At 36.9% G+C, this 18,603-nt stretch overlaps 1 protein-coding gene and 1 long non-coding RNA gene across 18 annotated transcripts in view; one reads left to right on the top strand and one right to left on the bottom strand.

The window, feature by feature from the left end:
• The window catches only part of PKP4 (plakophilin 4), a 232,869-nt gene that overhangs the window by 108,615 nt on the left and 105,651 nt on the right, over positions 1-18,603 (top strand). The gene's annotated exons all lie outside the window — the stretch shown is intronic.
• The window catches only part of LOC140624329 (uncharacterized), a 46,034-nt gene continuing 44,926 nt past the window's right edge, over positions 17,496-18,603 (bottom strand). The window contains exon 5 of the long non-coding RNA XR_012023822.1: positions 17,496-17,824. This is a non-coding gene — a long non-coding RNA (uncharacterized lncRNA). The remainder of the gene's footprint in view (positions 17,825-18,603) is intronic.

Raw genomic sequence — 18,603 nt, 5'->3', positions numbered from 1 at the left:
ATCAGTGTGAATGTATGTGTGAAAAATATCTTCACACAGGGTAGTTTATTCTTTAAAGTTCCTTCAATACACTAATGACATACAATTTAGTTTAACAGCTCGGTGTGTTGTAATCAAGAGTGTGAATAGGCAATCAAATACTTCTGTGAAACTCTCCCCAAAGAATTCATAGCAAGCCTGTTGCTATGGTGCATTCTCACCTGGGACTTGTTTAGCTTCTTTCTCAATCAGATATATTGACAATAATGAGCTAAAAAACAAAAATCCTCATAGAAAATTCAGAGAGAGAAATCCAGATAGATAGATGAAGCAAGGCGGCTCTTCTTGTTCTACTTGCACTTAGGAGTTTTTATCTATGATCCCAAGAGTCTCAAGATCCACTGAAGACATTACTGTCTCAAAGTGAGCTGGATGTCATAGAAGTCACTGTTTATCAAATGGAAACCATGGAGAAGATCATCTCTGAAAAGTGCAAACTAGATTTTCTCCATCCGCAACTGCTTCCCTGGAACTTTAGAAACTGTTTGTTGTTTGAGACCATCAAACTATTCAGACTATTCAGTAGTGCCATTTTAAATATTTTTTTTTAATTTTTATTTATTTATGATAGTCACAGAGAGAGAGAGAGAGAGAGAGAGAGAGAGAGGCAGAGACACAGGCAGAGGGAGAAGCAAGCTCCATGCACCGGGAGCCCGACGTGGGATTCGATCCCGGGTCTTCAGGATCGCGCCCTGGGCCAAAGGCAGGCGCCAAACCGCTGCGCCACCCAGGGATCCCAGTAGTGCCATTTTATTTAGATAATGCCAAAAAAGAGCTTGTGAGTTGCAGTTATTAAATTGAAGGAGATGATCACATTAGAGTTAAATAACAAGCGAGGTGGTGAGACCTTTGATGGATTATTTAGGCTCATACTGTTTTTTTCAGAGATTGTTATCTTCCCCTCTCCACCTTGAAATCAATTTCATTGCTACACTGTGTAGGTCATGGTGTGAGGCTGAAAGACGGTGAAGAGCACTGACTCTGGAGTCACACCTCTTACCTTCATATCCCTACCCTGCCATCTACCAGGTGTATGACCTTAGACACTCATGATTTGCATCTCAAAAATGAAAATAATAATACATACCTCGTGGAGTGGTTGTAGAAATTAAATAAGGTGCTTATTAGCACATAGAGATCATTGTTTGGGTATGGGTTGTACTCACCACTTATAATATGCAGAGAAAGCATTAGTACAGTAGCTAGTTCATAGTTAGTGCCTATTAGATAATAGCCAATAATCCTAGTGTCATTATAACTCCTTAAAATGAATCTGTGCCAGATACAGTCTCTTTATAAACATAGGAGGAAATATAAGGAAATGGTTAAAATTTGATGTAATTCAGTCATAAAAATTTTTAGTCATGTGAATGAGATGGGATAGGGAGCCAGAAAACATTGCAAGCCATCCTTTATACTGTCCTAGAGCTACAAGGTTGCTGGATCTAGAGTCATCAGCCCTATAGCCTTTGCAATGAAAGTGTCACTGTTGTTAAATTCAATCCATTCGGCCAAATATGTTCTGTTCTAAAACACTGTTGTTCAGACCAACTTAGTATATACTACTGAGAAAATGCTGATTTGCCAAATCATGTATTTTTACCTACTGTTTGATGTTCCTGACACTCATTACCCAATGCTATTATAATGTTTCAGTTTAATTATATATACATTATTTTAAAAGATAATGTCACAGATATTGATTTAAATTGACAATTTAGGGTTAGATTCAAGGAAAGCGAGTAGTAGCCATAGCCTGCCTATGGTGATCTTCTCCAGAGCCCTCACATTCACTGTGCTGGTCGGTTCAGGTTTCCTACAGCAGACTGTGTTATCCTTTCTGTCCGATGGAAGCCAGTCTCCATATCCTTGCTCACATACACACACAGGCATGGTCCCAGGACCTAATGCTGATGGCACCTCTGAGGCAGGTGCAGGCCAGCATGCTGGCCTCGGTTTACCTGAGCCTACAGCCTTGGACAGGAACACTGCTGACCATTTGCACCAAGCAGTCAGTTCAGAAGAAGCATCCTCTTGACAAATCAACTTCTTGCTTTTAGGAGAAAAGACAAATAATTCAGCTTGATATTTTTATGTCTGTCCGTTAGAGATATGAGCTTTTGGCATGAAAATGACTGGCGAAAGGACACCTGGGTGGCTCTGGGTCTGGACTGGAGATGAAGCCCCGTGTCTGACTCTTTGCTCAGCTTCCCCTTCCTCTTCCCCTCTCCCTTGATCCCTCCCCAGCTTAAGCACTTGCTCTCTTTTTCTCTCTAAAATAAAAAAATGAACCTTAAAAGAAAAATAAAATTACTGGCTGAGATACCCTCAGAAAACTGCTATTTTCAAGTATGTTTATAAAGATGGACATAAGGAAGGAATTCTTTTTTTAGAAGTTTGAGATTTAATTGACATATAACATTAGTTTCAGGTATACAACATAATGAGTGTATTGCAAAATGCTCACCATAGTAGTCTAGTTAAGGAATTTCTTAATGGCATAAGATGATAGAGAAGATATTGAATAAAGGCTTTATGCCTTAACTCAGTATCTGAATATTAAAGAACAACTCCATTTATTTACCCACCATCCCCATACTGGTTTTTGGCATTGATATTTTGATATCTGCAAGCTGGCTATATAAAGAAATTATGCGTTTTAATTTTGTGAGAGTCATGAGAGCCCCTAAATTTGCTAAAATTGCTTGTTCTAAAATTTAAGAAATAGAAAATAGGGCATATGATAGTAGCATATGCTCTTCTCTAAGTCATTTGTTATGAAAGGTGCTTCAGCCACTGCTTTCTTCTTGTGATTTTGTATATAAAATTGGATCCTCTTAAATGAAGATTAAGAAGAAAGAACAAAAAAAATGACGAAGCAGAGCTATTGAGAACAGAATATGATCAGATGATGAAAGAAAGATGAATTATTAACTGAGTGGTATAACATCATATAATGCTAACAACTTAGTTAAAATGGAATCCAAGACATCTATCTATTGTCCAAATTGCTTCATTTTTTCTTCTACTTAGAAATTGAAAATACATTCCCAAATTTTTGGCAAGTAATCCTCAGAGGAGAACATGGTGCATTTTTTAAATGTATATTTTTACTTTATAATGGCTAATTCTTTAAAAACAGCTTGACAGTTTTCACAGCATTTAGCATCTTATTCATATACTCATACCAGCTCCTATGTGATGTGGGTGTTATCCCCATTTAACAGATGATTAAACTGGGGTTTATAAATGTTAAAGTGATTGGTCCAATATTATACAGCTAGTAAGTGATAGAGCCTAGATTCAGATGTAGGTTGGACTCCAAATCCTATAATCCTTCCATCTTTGTTTCTGAAATCATATGCCTTTAAAGAAGCTTACAAGCCTTTAAACTAGGGTCTAAAAAAAAAATAAAAAATAAATAAAAATAAACTCTAGGGTCTGGGTTGGCAAGCTGTGGTCCATAGGCCAAATCTGGCCCTCCACCTGTTTTTTGTTTGTTTATAGCTTACAAGTAAAGAATTTGTTTTTACATTTTTTAGCAGTTTAAAAATAATCAGAAGAATATTTTGTGACACTTGAAAATTAGATGAAGTTCAAATTTCAATGTCCATAAATAAAAATAACCACACTCATTTTATGTTACTTTCCATGGCTGCTGTCGTACTACCAAGACAGTGGTGGCTAGTTGTGACAGAGACCTAGCTTACAGTCCACAAAGCCTAAAATATTACTATCTAGCCCCCCCCCACTTTTTTTTTTTTTTTTTTTTTAGATTTATTTGAGAGAGGGAGAGCTTGGGGAGGGGAAGAGGGATAGGGAGAATCCTGAAGAGACTCCCCACTGAGAAAGGTGCCCCATGTAGGGCTCTGTCCTAAGATCATGACCTGAGCTGAATGAAACCAAGTCAGCCTCTCAACCGACTGAGCCACTCAGGAGTCACTATCGACCCCTTTATAGAAACTCCTGCTCTAGGATATTAGTACCAAAATCTGTGATTAGTAAAAGTTTTTTGTGGAACATGAAAATTCCTTAAAGCTTTCATGCACCTTAGATCTTTTGATGGTCCCAAAAGCTAGTGAGGCAGATGGTGTTTGCCTTCTTGTACCAGGCAACCAGGAAATGGATGCCAAGTCACATGGTCTCATCAGCACCACACAGCTTTCCATGTTCACTAGCTTTCTAGGTACTTAATTTTATTTGGCATCCTGAAGTAGGGGTTTATTTTGATATTTCAGCTTGAATGTTATAATCCGATTTCTCATTGTCATAAAAAGAAACTTCATGTCAGATTTTGTCCATTCTGCTCCTTTGGCTCCCACACAGACCTCCTAGGGCCTATTGTGAAACTCATGCATTCATACTCTCTCTGTTTCTCTCCTTCCCCCTCTTCCTCCTGGCTCTCTCTTCCTTTCTTCCCACCATAGTGCCTGTCACGTAGTAGGCACTCAAAGTTTAAATGAATGAATGTTTAACCAAGTCAGTCTTTTAAATTACAGAAGGAAAAGCTGTAATACTAGTTTTATCCTTGTAGATAAAGCCTTTCACTACTGAATTTTGTGAAAGTTAATAGGATCTTGACAGAAGAAACTAGTAGAAAAAAATACAAATGTGAACTTCAAGATTTTTTTTGTGAAATTTGACTTAAATTTGATGTAGAATTCGGGGTTTTTAAAAATATATAGTAGCAGCCCAAGTATCCATCAATATAAACAAAAGGTGGTATAAACCTACAATAGAACATTATTTAGCCCTAAGTAGAAAAGAAATTCTGATGAATGCTGTAACATAGATGAAACTTTAAAACATTGTATTAAATGATACAAGCCAGTCACAAAGAACAAGTATGATTCCACCCAAGTAAGATACCTAGAGTAGTCCAATTCATAGAGACAGAAAATGAAAAAGTTATCAGGGGCTGGTTAGAGGGAAGAATTAGAAATTATTATTTAATAGTTACAAGATTTCAGTTTGGGAAGACAGAAAAGTTCTGGGTGTGGGTGGAGGTGATAGTTGCACAACAGTGTGAATATACTTAATGCCACTGAACTGCACACTTAAAAATTGTTAAAATGATAAATTTTTATACTATCTATATACTATAATATTATAATAAAAATACTATATAATCAGCTACTTTAAAAAGCCATTTAGAATACCTATCGATTACATAATACAATAAAATGATTACTCTTTCAAACTACTAAAATTCTTAGTAAAATTTTACTATTTAGTAAATGAAAAATTTACTATTTAGTAAATGAAAAATTTACCATTTAGTATATAATACCTTAAATGATTTGGCCCTAAAGTTATTTAAAGTGTAAAGTGTAGCATCCTCTTTCATGTTTTATTCCAAAAATTATGTTGACATAGAGGATTGATAAGAAAAACCATGTAAATTTGATTTTATGGCTACACTGAGAATAAATTGCTCTTTTCTTCCTTATTAGCAGTTTATGGAAGAAAATTAATTAAAACCATAGTACAAAAAAAAAAAACCAAAAAAACCACAAAACCATAGTACAAGCTGAGAAAAGCACCTTTCCAAAGGTACCAGTTCTTTATTGAAGAGTCCTGTGGAGTTTTCAAGAGAAATATATTCCGTGGAATCCGTTAGATCAGTCAATTCATTATACAGCATATATTTTCAAATAAGATAATTATTATTGTTGTCATGTATTTCATGCCCTTCATGAAAACTAATTCTTAAACATTGCCTTCTTTAATAGGTGAAAATTGGAACATTTAACTAATTGTGAAAATTAGCATCTTGGTGTGGTTTTACATGAATAGACCACTCTTATTCTATTTTATTTATACAAATAATTACAAATGAATGCCCAAGCTAAGAAATTAAATATCCAAAGAAATTAAATATTCAAAAAAAGTATAAAATTAAAAGTAAGCCATCCTATAAATGTAGGTTTCCCTTTCACAACCATTAATACTTTCCTCGAAATTAAGTTTCTTGAGCATATGTCAAGAAAAAATTTTTCTGCATACTCTAGCAAAAAAAAAAAATTTGTCTTTTTAAAAACAAGTGTGTGGCTCTACTTTCCTGAATAATCTTTCTTGGAGATTATTCCACATTAATGCATGTGGATTTACTTCAGTCCTTTCTAGCAATTGCATGCAGTTCTGTTAATATAGATGTATGTAATATATTTAATCAATTCCTCATTGATAGGTGTTAGATTGTTTCCAGTTTTATTTGATTGGTTGGTCTGTGTACTTTTCCAAGTATATCCAGAATTTCAGCCTTTGAGCTGGTGGACCAATAGGTTGTGGCATTTTTAAGTTTTTTTAGATATTCTTAAATTATCCTCTCAGAGTTTGCACCAATTCACATTCTCACAGCACCTTTTCTCCACACCCTTACCAGTGCTGTGCACTGTGAAATCTGCCAAGTCCTGTTACTCATTGTTAAAATGGGACTAAAATGGGCACTTACAGGTCATCAGAATATTATTGAACCCCTTAGAGTACCTTGATAGCTTCAAAAAAGTAAATATAACTGTTCTCCTTTCACTCAGAACACCATTTTCAGAACATAGTTAAACAGGATCTGCCCTGATAGTATTCAAACAATACTCCATTTTTCCCTCTCTCCCTTTCTTTTTCTTTTTCTTTTCCTTTTCTGATTTATTTTACAAACAGTGAGTGAGCAGAGGGTGGGGCAGAGGGAGAGGGAAAGAGACTCTTTTTTTTTTTTTTTTTTTTTTTTATGATAGTCACACACACAGAGAGAGAGAGAGAGAGAGAGAGAGAGGCAGAGACACAGGCAGAGGGAGAAGCAGGCTCCATGCACCGGGAGCCCGACATGGGATTCGATCCCGGGTCTCCAGGATCGCGCCCTGGGCCAAAGGCAGGCGCTAAACCACTGCACCACCCAGGGATCCCATGGAAAGAGACTCTTAAGCACACTCCATGCTGAGCATGAAGCCTGACACAGGACTCCATCCCACAAACCTGAGATCATGAAATGAACTGAAATCAAGAGCAGGACACTCAACCAGGCCCCCAGGCCCCCAACAATACTTTATTTCTTTAGCGCTCTTTTCTTTCTTAATTTTCTGAATTAGATTTTAATTAAAGAAGTCCTATGCTAGTTGTAAAAATGAAATAATGTAGAGAGATAAAATAAAAACGTAAATAATCTCTCAGTCCCTTTCTCAATCATCCCCTCCTAAAGTTACAAATTTTACTGACCTGCTGCATTTCGATCACACTTTTCTTCCTGCTCAAACTCATGGAGTATCTTTTATTTTATTATTTTAGTGTGTTTTACTCAGTTCCCCAATTGGCTTTTTCTCTTAATCATGTGTAGTGGTTTTTCTGAGGGAGCAGATAAAGGTTCAGCTTATTCTTTTTAATAACTACAGATTAGTCATTATATGTAGTGTGGAGATTCCGTAGTTTGTTAAAGTATTGCCATGTAGATGGACGTTCAAATTGTTTCTTACAGTGCTGCACTTAATATTTCATATATATGGTTGCTTTTATTTCTGTAGGGTAGATATCCAGGAGTTGAATTGCAAAGTCATGGGGAATATGTATTTTTAATTTTAGTAGATGTTATCTGGTTGTTTTCCAAAAGGGTTGTAGCAAATCACACTAACATGGCTCTTCCCCAGCCCTGGATGTTACCACTTTTTAAAATGTTTGCTTACATGGGGGCACCTCGGTGGTTCAGTGGGTTGGCCTCTGACTCTTGGTTTTGCCTGGGACCATGATCTCATGGGCGGTGGGATCAAGCCCCCTGTAGGGCTCTGCACTCAACATAGAGTCTCCTTGAAGATTCTCTCCCTCTGCCCCTCACCTCACTTGCACTCACATGTGCATGCATTCGATCTCTCAGAAGAAATAAATCTTTTTCTTTAAGTATTTGCTAATATGATGAAAATGACATCTCATTGTTTTTTGATTTTCTCCTTATGAATGAAATGAGCAACTTTGTCTAATATTTTAATTAGCATTTACGTTTCATCTTAGGCCATTTGTTTTGTTTTGGGTTTTGCTTTTTTTGGTTTTTTTTTTTTTTGTTTTTTTTTGTTTGTTTTGTTTTTTTTTTTTTAGATTTTATTTATTCATGAGAGATACACAGAGAGGCAGAGGGAGAAGCAGGATCCATGCAGGGAGCCCAGTGTGAGACTCGATCCTGGGACTCCGAGATTACACCTTGAACCAAAGGCAGACTCTCAACCACTGAGCCACCCAGGCATCCCTGGCTGCTTGTTTGATACCCTTTGCCTATTTTATTGTATATTTTGTAAAATTTGTTTATATGAAATTTTAAATGTCTGTTATGTGTTACAAATATTATTTCTCTCTTTTCTGGTCATGTTGACTTTGCATGATATTCTGGCATATGAAGTTTTATTTTTATGTAGTTAAATATGCCTATTTTATCCCTTATGATTTCAGGGTTGCTTGTCTTATGGAGGGCTCTATCATCCTAAGGTTATAAACATATTTTCCTAGTTCATCTTTACATAATTGGGAGTTTTTCTTATTGATTATAGGACTTGTATATGTGCGTGTGTTGCAGGCACATGTGATTCCAAGATAGTAATCTAGCTTTGTTTTCTCTAATTATACCAGCAGTTCTTTTCTCATTGAATGAAATTCTACCTTTGTCATAATTAGGAAGTTCCCACATATACTAGCATCTGGCTCTTTAATTCTGATTACATTCCAGGGCTTTATTTGATTTGGGAAGAAAGTTTTGAAACAGGAAAACCTATTACAGTTCTAAATACAACTACAGGAACAGAAAAGGAAACAACCTCAATTTTTTCAGTTTCCTATAATGGAAGAAGCAAGAATTTAACATTCCATTCTTGTTCTTCACTTATTAATTATATCACCTTGAGCAAGTCCTTTATTTTGCCTCTCCCAACATAAGGTTGCTCAACTCAATAGTGGCCTATACTTTTATAAGGATTAGAGAAGATATGTAGAGTGCCTGACCCACAGTTGGCATTCTTCAGTGATACATAGCATATAATGTGTTATGATTTAATAAATAAGGAAGTAAGATACTTATATCAAGTTGTACCTTTTCTAAACTTAAACAGATACATTTCTTCACAAGTATATGTTATTATATACAAAGAAAAAATTCTTTTTTTAAGAAAAAGAATTCTAAATATGGTAATTTAATTATTCTTTCAGATAAATATATTAATCTGAACAATAAAAATAACATATTCAAATCTGGCACTTTTTTCCTAAAAACATTTCTTGTTTATTTTTTCCTAATGAGAGCCACAGAGACTTAACACAATTAAAAAGCAACAGCATGTAACTTTTTTTTTAGGTAAGTGGGGGAAATACAGCTATTAAAGGTAACAAAAAGTAAGTGAAAATTGTGTTTATAAATGGAAGGAGCAGGATGTTTGAGGAGGAAGCAGGAGAGGCAGAGAAAGAGAGATGTTGAGATAGGAAGACGAGGAGGCACATTGTAGACAGCAGCAGGCATGAGTCTGGATGCAGACTCATGTTGGCCTCAGCCTGTGGCCAGACATGCCCTAGCTCTTTCCTAAGGCTTTCATGCTCTTTGCAGGTTAGATGTATCCTATAGTTATCAGTAATACAGTGATTTTCTTAACCTCATTTCTCAAGAATCCCAGGACAAGTTAGGGAGGTTTCAGAAGGAAAGATCATGTTAGCGGAGCCATATGAATAAAATGTAAAACTAAAAAGTTTAGAAAGCAGAAAAAGTTGATCACCTCTTACACCTCTTGAGCCAGGTAACAAGCCTTCACAGGGAACCATTTATTGGTTAGGGCCCAACCATTAAATATACATTTTAGTTCTACTAATTACTCACACACTTTAGCCATAAAATATTTGCAAAACAGAAAGAACAGCTATAAACTAAGCTTAGTAATGAAAAAAAGTATCATCATAAGAAAAGATCTACCTACACTGCTTGTTGTTTCCTTTTCCCATTACATTTCATTAAGTTACTAACCAAATCTTAAATTAATCATTCTTTAAATTACCCTTATTCCCTAGTGCTATTTATTAGACCTACCAAAGAAAGGAAGATTAAATTTAGCCTCGTTTTTGTTCCTTTTACCGTTTTTATGGTTTTTGCTACGCTTGCTATAACTAGTCCACGTGGAGGAAGTGGAAGATTGGTCATTTATTTTTCTCAGTTTTCCATTTCAGGAAATAATGATTTATTTCCATTATTATCATCTTCTGTGCAGTCAATTAACTCTCAAATGAGCAACTCACATTACGTGATATGCATCATTGGTCTTACTAATTTTGAAATATTTATATACTAGAAAACCAGATAAATTGTTAATGTTAAGTCATTATTATCTTTCATAATTTCTTAATGAATTTTAAAGTATTGGCTAACAGAATTTTCAAGGTATTATATTTTAAAGAAAAATTTCCTTGTGCTTTTGACATTTCGATTCTACCAAATAACTACCTGGTTGGAAAAATGACAGCAACAGTTATTGTCACCTGCAGTTGACACTGGCTCCGGGTATCAATTTTCCATGTTGCCTCCCTTTCTCAATATTTTACTACTAGGACTTCTCCAAGTATACATAATTTTAAGCACTAGTGAGAAACTCCTCATTTCCTCAGAGCCAAGGTAGGAAGCTCAAGAGATCAGAGAATTCAGCTGGTGGACAAAGGTGTAAGAATGAGGTGGCAGGGGGGTGGGGTGTAAGCAGTGGCATAAGTCATATTAATGGTAGTAAACCACAGTGCCGCTGAAATTATGTACACATCATTTATTTTTAAAAACAAAACCTTGGGGTATCCCTGGGTGGCTCAACAGTTAAGCGCCACCTTCAACCCGGGGCCTGATCTTGGAGTCCCAGGATCGAGTCCCACGTCAGGATCCCTGCAGGAGCTCCCTGCTTCTCCCTCTGCCTGTGTCTCTGCCTCCCTGTGTGTTTCTCATGAATAAATAAATAAAACCTTAAAAAAAAAAAACCTTTATTTGCCCATGTCACCATGAAAAGAGGAAATTCCTGCTAGAACTAATTTGTTAAAAGAGTAGTCAACAAAATTATGGGAAACCGAGGTTCTAGTCCCAGCTCTGCCCCCAAATATCCCTAAACTTTAAATAAAAGTAGAACATATTCTGTACCACTGATGACCTATATTTTTTTTTGATGACCTATATTTTAAGGACATGATCATTATTGTATTCAAAATGCTTTAAGAGCATAAAAAAGGATCAGCCATAATATATCAAGTCTGTTTCTGATACAAATACTCAGGAATTAATTAGTTTAAAGGTTTATACAATAAATTATAACATACAAATAAAATGTACTGTATGAAATCCAACCTGCATGAATTAGCAGGGTTTTCTTGTTTTGCTTTTGCAGAGAGCTAGAAGGATACTGAGATGAATGAAATAGATTCCAATTCTTTAAGAAGAATCAAGCTTAGTATTGAGCACATGTAATGGGCCAAGCACTTGTCCAAGGGCTAGATAAAGGGCTCTAGGCATTTAGGGGAGGGTAACATTTCAGGGTTATGAAACATGAGAAAAAGCTTTGAGCAGTATGTATAGGAAAAACATTAATAGTTCAGTCTAGTTACATGAAGGAGAGTGATAGGAAACAAAAAAAAAGTATTTGGCTGGAGGGGAGAAGGAGGGCACACTACCCTTGGTCTTAAGATACAACTCCGTTGACTTCATAAGTTATGTTATGGGTGGGGCAGGCAGGTCATGGTGCACAATGGTTAACACTATGAAATTAGGAATCAGGTTGATTTGATTTCATATTCTGGTTTTGAATGACCTAAGGCAAGTCAGCCCTCTATGGGATGAGGGCAACCCTGACTACTTTGCTGGCTGAATGGGGGAGTTAACCAAATAGTGCATTTAAAGCACTTGGCAGAGAGCCTGGAGCCCAGATAGCTCTCAGTAGAAGATTAAGATTATTGATGATTAGAATTGTGCTTTCAACAGATATAGCAGGAAAAAATGTTAAAAGGCAAGGCCTTTGACCACCATGGTTGGAGGAAGACTGAGAGAGGGGTTACTGCTGGAGTCCAAAGTTAATGTGAGCCCAAATTAGTGGGGAATGGCAGGAATCGGAAGAGAATGGACCCAACCTATGTCAGAGAAGCGGAGTGACAGGATTTTGGAAAGCATTTATCATGAGAAGTATAGGGAGTAAGAGAAAGGAAGGAAATGGTGCAAACACTTATGATTTGAGCCTGGGTAAGAGGGGAAGGGTGGCTCCATTAGGACACTGGTCCTTGAAAATCTGCATGCATGAGAATCTCCTGGAGGAATTGTTCAAGTACAGATGGCTAGGCCCCACCCCTTCTGATCCAAAGAAGTTTCCAGGTAGTATGGGTGCTAATGCTGCTGGTTCAGAGCACACACTTTGAGAACCACTGCAGTAGAGGAAAAACACAAGAGGCCAAGTGGAGGACACATCTTTAGGTATAGTCACTTAGCCAAACACTGAATCTGATTAAAGATAGTGAATTTGTGTATCAGCAGTATGTATGGACCAGTGTGATGGTCAGATTGCCAAGTGAGACACTGAAGGGGCAATGGCAATGAGTTACCATTAAGGAGACAGTTGTTTCAAAGCCATTAGTTGTGCTATTGAAAATGCTTGGACTTTTACCTTGAGTTCTCATCTGCGTCTGGTTTGAGGCAAAAAGCTTTCCTTGTAGGTTTTAATGTAAACCTATCTTCCTTTATTTTGACTTCTAATAAAGGAGCTTTGGTGACAGCATTCCAAATATGAGACCTAAGCTTTGGGATAAAAATTTAGAGCATCTGGTAAACTTTGCTGTTTTCTCTCTGCTTCATTAAAATTGAAGAATAAGAAAGATATCAAGGCTAGAACCTGGTATAATCCTGTGTGTTTTGGTGGGAAGATAAAACAATAAATATTTTAATGTTGCTCATCCTTATTGGAATGTTAACTAGTATAATGAAAAATTAGACTGGCAATTTTATCTTGTATTTTTCTTTTATCTTAAGCAAGATCTAAATATAAGCAATGGGCTAGTGTCAGGCAACTAGTCTAGCAGAGGTATCCTAATCAGGTGTACCCTTCATATCTTCAGAGTGGGATGAGGTCAACAGTTTCCATTTGAAGGTTAACCCTTTGTGGTGCCCTGCCTTTTGTAAATATTGTCTGGACACAAGTAATTAAAATTTTGTTTTCCAGTGTATAAAATACATTACTTCAGCCATCTCTAATTATAATAAATGAGCTTTATTTTTCAGTATTGCCTAAGTCATGTTCTGCAGGACAGTATTTTTTTTTTCTTGAGATTTTAATAGTTATTCCTTGGAAAAGAAAAAGTGTGCTTAGTTTCAGTAAATCAAAGAATTGCTAGGTTATACAAAGGTAAGCTGATTTCCTATGGATAGACTTCTCAGAATTTTGAATATGCTAGTGTTGCCATGAATACCTAAGATTTAGAAACTTCTGGGCAGCATTTCCCAAACCTTGTTGACCTGGAATCTCTTCCTTTCAGGGCAAATTTTATGAGACACTAATGTTCTCGGAACACAGTTTAGGAAAGGCAGTATTATTTAATTCTTTTTAATTTTGAGTTTCCTTTTAGCAAAGGGAGCTAGCCAGTGCAAAGGAGATGGATATGTTATGCCTAGCATTTCTATAATTATGTACGATTTAGGGACTGCCAAGTAGACCTTATAATGATTTGTCAGTTATTAAACTGTTATAGGAAGTCAGGACGTGGGACGCCTGGGTGGCTCAGTGGTTGAGTGTCTGCCTTCAGCTCAGAGCGTGATCCCAGACGCCCGGGATCAAGTCCCACATTGGACTCCCTGCATGGAGCCTGCTTCTCCTTCTGCCTATACCTCTGCCTCTTTCTCTGTGTTTCTCATGAATAAATGAATAAAATCTTTAAAAAAAAAATTAGAAACTCATGACAGTTAATCTCCTCTACATTACTGACTTGGTAATTTTGAGGCTGAGAAGTTCAAGGACCCTTTAAAAATGTGGCTCCTTTGCTTTTAGTACCAGCCTAGATTAAAGAACAGCATTCAGGATGTTTTTGAGGCTTTCTTATTTGCTCTTAAATAATAATTTTTAAAATAGTTCCCTAGGCTTGGCTCAAGACTCTCGAAGGTATGATTATGACCATAATTTGCTCATATTTTGAACATGAGAAAGAGGGAAAAAAGGCTATAGTATGTCCTGAGAGCAAGAGCAGGACCTATCCAGCACAAACCTATATGTACTTTAAAAATCTAACATATTATTTGGTGATAGTCTCTTAGTGATACAAAACTCTTTCTTTCAGCATACTAAGGCAGAAAAGTAAAAAATTTTTTGGAAGATTTTTAAACAAAATTGATTGAAATAAAAATGCTTTCTTGCTTAGCCACTGATTGCACCACTAATAACCATGTCCATTTTCTTCTTTCAGTATAACCAGTATTCAGGACTTTCCTGCTGAGATTTATGGGCATGGCATGTTACCCCCGTGTTGTACATATTCTGATGTGAAATGATTTTTAGTACGCCGATGAACCTCTTTAAAAATTATTATGTATTTTAATTTATATTAAGAAAATTAGGGATCCCTGGGTGGCGCAGGGGTTTGGCGCCTGCCTTTGGCCCAGGGCGCGATCCTGGAGACCCGGGATCGAATCCCACGTCGGGCTCCCAGTGCATGGAGCCTGCTTCTCCCTCTGCCTGTGTCTCTGCCTCTCTCTCTTTCTCTCTCTGTGACTATCATAAATAAATAAATATTTAAAAAAAAAAAAAAAAAAAGAAAATTATAAAAAGCCTTAGAAAAGAAATTATAAAAAGCATTAATAACTGAAATATTGTGTTTTCAAAATAAGTCAATTTAAAGAAAAATAGTTGGCAAAAGATAGTATAGGTCAAAGGGGAAGAAACAGAGATTGATAAGAAGGGAAAAAGGTAGAGATTTCACTTCCAGTGAGCATCAGAAACAGATGGATATGTTAAAGAACCAACTAGAAGTCTCAGAAATGGAAAATATTATCATTAGAAAACAAGTAAAATCAATGAGAAAAACCCTTAATAGGGCACACAGAGAAACAATGAATTGAAGGTAATACTGAGAAATTTCCCCTGAATATAGCTCTGAGAAATTAAGAGAGAATATGAAAAATTTGTTTAAACTCTCGTCCTTTCCCTGAAGGAAATAAATATGCTGAGTAAAATGTTTGCATTTTTTTAAAAGCAGGGCTAAGCTGGAAAGAAAATAAAGAATTCACAGAGATCAAAACTGAAATGAAAGTGGGAAGTGAGTAAGCAGTGAGTAAACCTTTTACCTTGAAGGTACCTGTCCAATCTAGGTGAGCTTGAGCATGCCATTTGATAGCTACATGCTACGTGCTATTTGAGGGCTGTCCAAAGTGGGGATTCTAATGGGAAATCCCTTGCCCAAAGCTAAAACTTGGCCAAACTACATTAGTAGAAGGGTAATAAGAAACCTATCCCACAGAAGACGACAAGCCTGGGTGCTGGAAGTAGGGAAACATCCTTCCCCTGAGAATTTATGATACTTAAGATTTTCAAAAATCCGAATAGCCAACAAACATACAAGAAGATGTTGGCTATCAGGGAAATACAAATTAAAACAAATGCAAGGTAGGTTCCCATATTTATCAGATTACCAAAAAGGGAACTGGGGATTTAAGCCCCCAAATGCAAATTGATGTCCATGAGAAATGTGGAGAAACTGGAACTCTCTCATATACTGCTAGCTGGAATATAAATTGGTACAACTGCTTGGGAAAATAACTGTGGCAGTCATTATCCAGTATCTCACAGAATTTAAAAATTAAGAGTGAGAGAAAATTTCTTTCTTTACAGAAAAGGAGACCAAAAAACAATACTATCATAGGTTGAGTTCTCATTGAGATGGAGTTTGGGGTGCAGAGTATTAATTGCAAATTGACACCTGTGGAGGAGAAGGGAAGGAAAAGCAGGATTGGGTGGAGTTCAAATAAAATACTCTGCAGACTGGCCCAGCCCCCAGCCGGGGGGAAGGGTTGGGAAGCAGGGGAGCAAATCTGGGCTCCGCCTTTGTACACCCACCTCCATCAGTGTCTGGCTGCAACCTGCCCAGCGGGCTTGTCCTTGAACCAGGCAGTTTTCTGCAGCTGAGTCACCCCTGAAGTGACTGATAGCAGAGGCAGCAAGTCCTGCCTCAGGCTCCCTGTCCAGCTCGGTCCACCATACAAAGCATGAAAATTAAGCTTTGTTTTCTTCTATTCCCTTGGCTCGCTGTCAGAGAATATTTATCAATGTATTTACTGAGAGATGAGGTAAACATAAAGAAAAGCTTTCAAACACATGCGAACAGACTTCATTTTATAGCATATTAGTAGCCTTGACTTCCTTTCTAAGTTTGTTTATGGTCTTGTGTGCCAGAATTTAAGAGGAAGTTGTCATATGCTAAATCATTGGCAAATGCTTTTAATATTATTTTCCTCGTTGACTCAAAGGAGAACAAATACTGGGTCCCCTTATAATTCAGATGCCCAGTTTTGGATACTGATTTCAGGATTAGCCTTCACAATGTAAGTTCAGATGATAAAATATGAAGTTTAAAGTTATAGGTGGTATCTGTGTGGTCATCTTAATGAGTGTTATTTTAGAAATGATGAGGTGTGTTTTTATATGACTGTGTAATAAATACTGTCTTCATCAGGCAGTCTAAGAAGCTGGAAGAGACAGAATTGTCAAATATTTATATCCTGCTCCCCCATCTTGGTGCTAGTCCCATACGGCTGTTCAATTTATATTCTATAGGTGTAATATTAATAATTTTGCAACAAAGCACACATATGTTCTACTTGTAAATATTCACAGGTATTAGGTAACCTTTACAAATTTCGTGCTTTATATCTTCCTGATGTTCTGGTTTCAGGACTTTAGTGACATCCTGCTTATGAAAAGTGTGAACAAATAATGGGCAGAATGATTCTGATAAAAGTAGCTGGTGATGTCCAATATTCTAAGTCCATGGCCAGTAGTGATATAATGTGAACTTTACTCAGTAAAATGAGTATGAATGAGTATGAAATGTATGAATGTTGAAGTAATCACCCAACTTTTTTTTTTTGGTTTTATTTATTTATTTATTTATTTGAGAGAGAGAGAGAAAGCAGAGGCAGCGGGAGAGGAGGGGCAGAAGGAAAAGCAGGCTCTCCACTGAGCAGTGAGCCTTATACAGAGCTCCATGCCAGGACCAGGCTCTGTCCCAGGATCCTGGGATCATGACCTGAGTTGAAGGCAGATGCTTCACCGACTGAGCCACCCAGGCACCCTAGAATCACTCAACTTTTAAATGAAAAATGTCGTTACATCATGGGTACATAGGTTCTCCTATCAACTCAGCTACTGTAAATGGTTTCTGTAGTTGCTTCAGTCAAGATTTCTAGTTGCAAGAAACAGAGACTGACATGACTAATTAGCAGAAAAAAAAGCATTTATTAAGCAAGTATTTGTGAATTCCCACATTTTGTTGCAAGAGCTGGAGAACAAACCTTGAGATTTAAATTCCAGAAACAGTGCCACAAAATTGGTTAGAAAAAGAAACCACCTATACTGCTACCAAGCATCAACTTAGCAGTTTGTGTGGAGGCCATATCTGTATTAGGAACTTGATCTTGACGTCTGTTGGAGGGATTGCAGCAAGAAGGTGAAAGAGAGAAAATAAGCTTCCTGTTTTCTGATGTCAGAGTCTTAGCTTCAGCATCTCAGTCGCAGTCTGACATCTTCTTGGCAGAGCCAAAGTCACCATATCCCTGCTTCTGAGGAAAGGAATTATGGGACAATAAGTTCCAGTTTCTGCCTTCAAGGGGGAAATTTCCCGATTACTTCCTTGAAAGGATGCTTAAAAGGTCATAGGCAGCCAGAACATAATAAAAATCCACTGAAATGGAATTTTTTGTATGAATGAAAATTTTTTTTATGTTCTAATTTGAAATATACTTTAATCCTACCCTGGTAACTTTTGGCCATCCCAAAATGAAGAAAACACAGCAGCCCTCCATCCCTAGTAGCCACTGAACTCAGAACACAAAGGTAATGTGATGGCTCTGAGAATATATTTGAATTCACAGATGGTCCCTTTCTGGCCCAGCATGATACAAGCAACCAGTCTTCCGGGATTGAGTGTATAACAAACAATTGAGTAAAATTATTGAAAGAATGGAAGTGTGTCACAAGAAATATGATGCTGTTTAAGGGCAAAGAAAGACCAAATGTGAGATAAGCATAATACTATTTGCTCTTAAAATCAATTATCTTAGCCTAATACTGAATGTTGCACAGTTAATATCTATCAAGTCTTTCGTTGGTAAACATTTTTTTTCTCCCGTTGGTAAGCATTTATCAAGAACAGAGGTCTAGGAAATGTTAAGCAGGGGCAGGCAGCGTCCCACTTTGATCATATTGTACAGCATTACTGAGCCAACTATTATTCATTCAGGCCATGCCCTATATACGCACACCACCTGGGCTCATTAGAAAAGTATTCTCAGTATCAGAAAGCATTAAGGAGTTCAGGGACTGTATCTTAAAAATTATT

This window comes from Canis lupus, chromosome 34 (assembly GCF_048164855.1).
Source record: "Canis lupus baileyi chromosome 34, mCanLup2.hap1, whole genome shotgun sequence".
NCBI classification, from domain to species: domain Eukaryota; kingdom Metazoa; phylum Chordata; class Mammalia; order Carnivora; family Canidae; genus Canis; species Canis lupus.
Note: the sequence above shows the minus strand (reverse complement) of the source record. Positions and strands in the feature narration are given on the sequence as shown.